Source organism: Salmo salar, unplaced genomic scaffold (assembly GCF_965601325.2).
Source record: "Salmo salar unplaced genomic scaffold, fSalSal1 ptg000177l, whole genome shotgun sequence".
Classification (NCBI taxonomy): domain Eukaryota; kingdom Metazoa; phylum Chordata; class Actinopteri; order Salmoniformes; family Salmonidae; genus Salmo; species Salmo salar.
Genome location: NW_027675325.1, coordinates 601,655 through 608,828, shown reverse-complemented (window position 1 = coordinate 608,828; position 7,174 = coordinate 601,655).

Here is a 7,174-nt window from a genome sequence, read left to right as displayed (position 1 = left end):
GCAGTAAAACCTTGAAATCAGCCCTTGCCTTAACAGGAAGCCAGTGTAGGGAGGCTAGCACTGGAGTAATATGATCAAACTTTTTGGTTCTAGTCAGGATTCTAGCAGCCGTATTTAGCACTAACTGAAGTTTATTTAGTGCTTTATCCGGGTAGCCGGAAAGTAGAGCATTGCAGTAGTCCAGCCTAGAAGTAACAAAAGCATGGATTAATTTTTCTGCGTCATTTTTGGACAGAAAATTTCTGATTTTTGCAATGTTACGTAGATGGAAAAAAGCTGTCCTTGAAACAGTCTTGATATGTTCTTCAAAAGAGAGATCAGGGTCCAGAGTAACGCCGAGGTCCTTCACAGTTTTATTTGAGACGACTGTACAACCATCCAGATTAATTGTCAGATTCAACAGAAGATCTCTTTGTTTCTTGGGACCTAGAACAAGCATCTCTGTTTTGTCCGAGTTTAAAAGTAGAAAGTGATATTGATGGAGGAACAGATGAATGAGGCTGAGGGTGATGACTACAACAACGATGGTGATATTGATGGAGGAACAGATGAATGAGGCTGAGGGTGATGACTACAACAACGATGGTGATATTGATGGAGGAATAGATGAATGAGGCTGAGGGTGATGACTACAACAACGATGGTGATATTGATGGAGGAATAGATTAATGAGGCTGAGGGTGATGACTACAACAACGATGGTGATATTGATGGAGGAATAGATGAATGAGGCTGATGGTGTGTTGTTTTTAACATGTCCATTGCTTTTTAATTGATGTCATTGTATTCCTGAACCTTTGTTTATAATGGTATGTTTTATTGCTCTTTTGGGGTTGAAAGAAGCACATTTCTGTTTAATTGTTAGATGTGATACAGGCCATTGTTGCAGGTCATTTACTATTGGTGTCATGGTGAGGAGAACCTGACTTGAGCCTGATATACCCCAAGAGTCTAATGGAATAGACAGGTTTGCTTCCTCTAAAGTATTGGCTTTTTATTGACCTGTTAGTTGTGGAGTTTGTAAATATATTTTATTTAACCTTTATTTAACTAGGCAACTCAATGTAGATTATTGTGTAAATATTGTCATGTGAATATCTAGATCACCATTATCAATGTAGATTATTGTGTAAATATTGTCATGTGAATATCTAGATCACCATTGTCATCTTTAAATAAATTAATAACTTCTGCAGCTGATGCCGCCTGGCTCCTTGTAATATGGCCTGTGTGTAGCTGGTGTAGAGGAGTCAGGCGCAGGACAGCAGATGTGAGTAATAAAACGTAATTTACTCAAAATCATCACAAACACAATGCAATAAACGAGCCCACAATAACGGACCGTATTACAAACAAACAATCACTCACAAACCAACATGGGGGAACAGAGGGTTAAATAATGAACAAGTCATTGAGATACTAGAGATACTCTCAGTGATCTGCTATGAAAAGCCAACTGACATTTACTCCTGAGGTGCTGACCTGTTGCTGCACCCTCGACAACCACTGTGATTATTATTATCTGACCCTGCTGGTCATCTATGAACATTTGAACATCTTTGCCATGTTCTGTTATAATCTCCACCCGGCACAGCCAGCAGAGGACTGACCACCCCTCATAGCCTGGTTCCTCTCTAGGTTTCTTCCTAGGTTTTGGCCTTTCTAGGGAGTTTTTCCTAGCCACCCCTCATAGCCTGGTTCCTCTCTAGGTTTCTTCCTAGGTTCTGGCCTTTCTAGGGAGTTTTTCCTAGCCACCCCTCATAGCCTGGTTCCTCTCTAGGTTTCTTCCTAGGTTCTGGCCTTTCTAGGGAGTTTTTCCTAGCCACCCCTCATAGCCTGGTTCCTCTCCAGGTTTCTTCCTAGGTTCTGGCCTTTCTAGGGAGTTTTTCCTAGCCACCGTGCTTCTACACCTGCATTGCTTGCTGTTTGGGGTTTTAGGCTGGGTTTCTGTACAGCACTTTGAGATATCAGCTGATGTACGAAGGGCTTTATAAATAAATTTGATTTGATTTGATTTGATTGGGGAATTGAAACCAGGTGTGTAAGAAAAAGACAAAGCAAATGGAAAATGAAAAGTGGATCGGTGACGTCGAACGCTGCCCGAACTTCGGCGGAAGTCGTGACCCTCCTGCAACATTTAATGGTCCAATAATGGGTTTAGGAACTAAGGATTGTAGCTTTAAGGTTTCAGTATGTAGCCTACAGAGAAACACATTCAGAGATCAAGCCTTGTCATTTCAGATAAATTCACTTTGCAGGAGAGGGGAGACTGGAGGCCATGGTGGGGTCAAAGTAGTACATTTAATAAATAATTATTCTAAACAAAAACATTGTTTCTATTGAACATGCCATACTAATAAAGGCATTTTAATCAATTATATGAAGAGTGTCTTGGTCCTCCTTTCTTTTTGATGACCTACTCACCCCTTTTACCAAAGAGCACCTTCTGTCTACCAACATTTACTATTGTGTACCTTAGTAGCGCTTCCCTTCCTCCTCTTTCTACTAAACCACAAAGGGGTTAGAACTACAATTCCGGCGCCATTTCCGGTTGCCGTCGCTGGACGCGATGCAACGTGAAACAGGGAGTTGTAGTTCTTCACAGAAAGCCCAGGTGTATTTAAACCATTACAGTTTTACATTTACATTTTAGTCATTTAGCAGATGCTCTTATCCAGAGCGACTTACAGTAGTGAATGCATACATTTCATACATTTTTATTTTCCCGTACTGGGAAAAAAATGACACACAGTTCCTCAGCATTGGAACATTTTGGAATCACAGTCATGAAACCCCCCTTAAACATATGACACAATGTTCTCACTACAACTGAGGACTCTTACAGTGGTGGACTTTATGTTAATAAATAGGTCTCAAATCAAATCAAAGTTTATTTGTCACGTGCGCCGAAAGCAACAGACCTTAGAGTGAAATGCTTCCTTACAGGCTCTAACCAATAGTGCGAAAAAAGGGTATGTGTGTGTGTGTGTGTGTGTGTAGGTAAGTAAAGAAATAAAACAACAGTAAAAATACATTTGGGCACATATTTTTTTCAAAATTTCTCAATACTGCCCCCGAGCCCCAACAGGTTAACTGTCTGAGCTAGGCTGTGTGGAAGCGAAGGCCCATATAAATAACTTAACTGTCTGAGCTAGGCTATGTGGGGGCGAAGGCCCATATAAATAACTTAACTGGCTGAGCTAGGCTATGTGGGGGCGAAGGCCCATATAAATAACTTAACTGTCTGAGCTAGGCTGTGTGGGGGCGCAGGCCCATATAAATAACTTAACTGGCTGAGCTAGGCTGTGTGGGGGCGAAGGCCCATATAAATAACTTAACTGTCTGAGCTAGGCTGTGTGGGGGCGCAGGCCCATATAAATAACTTAACTGTCTGAGCTAGGCTATGTGGTGCCGAAGGCCCATATAAATAACTTAACTGGCTGAGCTAGGCTGTGTGGGGGCGAAGGCCCATATAAATAACTTAACTGGCTGTGCTAGGCTGTGTGGCTTAACAGCATCTTTCACAAGAAAATAAAATGGCCTGATAGAAGAGGGATTTGTATTTATTTATTAGGCCGACTTACAACTGCAACATGGCCAAAAAGGCAGCATCCTACATAAAACAATAATTTAAGAAAAACAGGTGATGTCTGTGTCTGAGTGTCTGTAGCCCTGTATCAGGAGTCTGGGATAACCTGAGTGTCTGTAGCCCTGTATCAGAGTGACCAGAGTAACCTGAGTGTCTGTAGCCCTGTACCAGAGTGACCATAGTAACCTGAGTGTCTGTAGCCCTGTACCAGGAGTCTGGGATAACCTGAGTGTCTGTAGCCCTGTATCAGGAGTCTGGGATAACCTGAGTGTCTGTAGCCCTGTATCAGGAGTCTGGGATAACCTGAGTGTCTGTAGCCCTGTATCAGAGTGACCAGAGTAACCTGAGTGTCTGTAGCCCTGTATCAGGAGTCTGGGATAACCTGAGTGTCTGTAGCCCTGTATCAGAGTGACCAGAGTAACCTGAGTGTCTGTAGCCCTGTACCAGGAGTCTGGGATAACCTGAGTGTCTGTAGCCCTGTATCAGGAGTCTGGGATAACCTGAGTGTCTGTAGCCCTGTATCAGGAGTCTGGGATAACCTGAGTGTCTGTAGCCCTGTATCAGAGTGACCAGAGTAACCTGAGTGTCTGTAGCCCTGTATCAGAGTGACCAGAGTAACCTGAGTGTCTGTAGCCCTGTATCAGAGTGACCAGAGTAACCTGAGTGTCTGTAGCCCTGTACCAGAGTGACCAGAGTAACCTGAGTGTCTGTAGCCCTGTACCAGAGTGACCAGAGTAACCTGAGTGTCTGTAGCCCTGTACCAGAGTGACCAGAGTAACCTGAGTGTCTGTAGCCCTGTATCAGAGTAACCTGAGTGTCTGTAGCCCTGTATCAGAGTGACCAGAGTAACCTGAGTGTCTGTAGCCCTGTATCAGAGTGACCAGAGTAACCTGAGTGTCTGTAGCCCTGTATCAGAGTGACCAGAGTAACCTGAGTGTCTGTAGCCCTGTATCAGAGTGACCAGAGTAACCTGAGTGTCTGTAGCCCTGTATCAGAGTGACCATAGTAACCTGAGTGTCTGTAGCCCTGTATCAGGAGTCTGGGGATAACCTGAGTGTCTGTAGCCCTGTATCAGAGTGACCAGAGTAACCTGAGTGTCTGTAGCCCTGTACCAGAGTGACCAGAGTAACCTGAGTGTCTGTAGCCCTGTATCAGGAGTCTGGGATAACCTGAGTGTCTGTAGCCCTGTACCAGAGTGACCAGAGTAACCTGAGTGTCTGTATCCCTGTATCAGAGTGACCAGAGTAACCTGAGTGTCTGTAGCCCTGTACCAGAGTGATCATAGTAACCTGAGTGTCTGTAGCCCTGTATCAGAGTAACCTGAGTGTCTGTAGCCCTGTACCAGAGTAACCTGAGTGTCTGTAGCCCTGTATCAGAGTGACCAGAGTAACCTGAGTGTCTGTAGCCCTGTACCAGGAGTCTGGGGATAACCTGAGTGTCTGTAGCCCTGTACCAGGAGTCTGGGGATAACCTGAGTGTCTGTAGCCCTGTATCAGGAGTCTGGGATAACCTGAGTGTCTGTAGCCCTGTATCAGAGTAACCTGAGTGTCTGTAGCCCTGTATCAGAGTGACCAGAGTAACCTGAGTGTCTGTAGCCCTGTATCAGGAGTCTGGGGATAACCTGAGTGTCTGTAGCCCTGTATCAGAGTGACCAGAGTAACCTGAGTGTCTGTAGCCCTGTATCAGAGTAACCTGAGTGTCTGTAGCCCTGTATCAGGAGTGACCAGAGTAACCTGAGTGTCTGTAGCCCTGTATCAGGAGTCTGGGATAACCTGAGTGTCTGTAGCCCTGTATCAGGAGTCTGGGATAACCTGAGTGTCTGTAGCCCTGTACCAGAGTGACCATAGTAACCTGAGAGTCTGTAGCCCTGTATCAGAGTGACCAGAGTAACCTGAGTGTCTATAGCCCTGTATCAGGAGTCTGGGATAACCTGAGTGTCTATAGCCCTGTATCAGGAGTCTGGGGATAACCTGAGTGTCTGTAGCCCTGTATCAGGAGTCTGGGATAACCTGAGTGTCTGTAGCCCTGTATCAGGAGTCTGGGATGACCTGCTCCTGTAACGATAAAACAAACAGAAAATACTGTCAGCATGACACCTAAAATAGCCATTGATCAGCACTAATAATCACAATAATAATAATAACAATAATAACAATTATAATAATAATAATAATAATAATAATAATAATGTTAGCAGCCTATATGACTATTTATTAAAAACTAAGTTATTTACTTAATGGGAAAAGTTGCATTTCCCCTTGGACACGATCTTGTGGATGTCAGGTGAGAGGGATGTGATGTTGATGAGCAGGCAGTCCTCGGTTGCCTTATGTGAAAGCCGGTTCCTGTCGTGAGTCGATTGCATTCATAGAGGAAAAGGAGGACTCACAGGTGGAAGTTGATCCAAACATAGTTAGCACATAAAAGGAATGGTGATGACTACAACAACGATGGTGGTCAGCTGCTGCCCTCATTGGGTATAGCGAGCACCATCCCCCTCTCTCTCCCTCCTTCCCCCTCTCTCTCCCTCTATCCCCCTCTCTCTCCCCCATCCCCCTCTCTCTCCCTCCATCCCCCTCTCTCTCCCTCCATCCCCCTCTCTCCCCCTCCATCCCCCTCTCTCTCCCTCCTTCCCACTCTCTCTCCCTCCATCCCCCTCTGTCTCCCTCCATCCCCCTCTCTCCCCCTCCATCCCCCTCTCTCTCCCTCCATCCCCCTCTCTCTCCCTCCTTCCCACTCTCTCTCCCTCCATCCCCCTCTCTCTCCCTCCATCCCCCTCTCTCCCCCTCCATCCCCCTCTCTCTCCCTCCATTCCCCTCTCTCTCCCTCCATCCCCCTCTCTCTCACCCAGGTTCTGTTATCTCAGGTCATAAATTCCTGGAGGAGACTCTCTCCCTCGTGCAGTATAGAGAGAGGGTTTCACACTCTGATGGATGAGACAATGCAAGCCATTCATTTGTGGGGCGATTTCCTTCAACCTGCTGACCAGGCCCCTGTGTCTGTCCACCATAGCAGGAGCCCTGACGGTGATCACAAAGTTGACTTTTTCGAATGACAGGCCATGCTACGTAAACAATTGTTCCAGCTTTGTGAATAGGATGTCCCCGGCGGTGTGTCCTTCCAGGGGAACGTCCCCGGCGGTGTGTCCTTCCAGGGAACGTCCCCGGTGGTGTGTCCATCCAGGGGAACGTCCCCGGTGGTGTGTCCTTCCCATGAAAATAACGGACATATACACACAACTGTGCTACATCGGTGTTGTCAGTACTCTCATCAATAGCCAGGGGAAAATGCTCAGCCTGACTGAGCCCCTCCAGAACAATCCTATGCACATCATCCGCCAGAGCACAGACACGGCGTCCGGCTGATGTCACAGACAGGGGCACCTGTTTGACAGACGCGATTATGCTATCCATAGACTTGTCTGTAGCCAATTCCTCCAAAACTGTCACCATGCATTTTTTAAACAGCTCTGCGTCTGTGAAGGGCATGTTGTGTTTGGTTAGAACCCAGGATGCTTTTAGGAAGCACTTGTGACCTTCTGTTGTTGGGTCAGGCCACGAAGGAGGATTCTAATGCCGTGTTTGT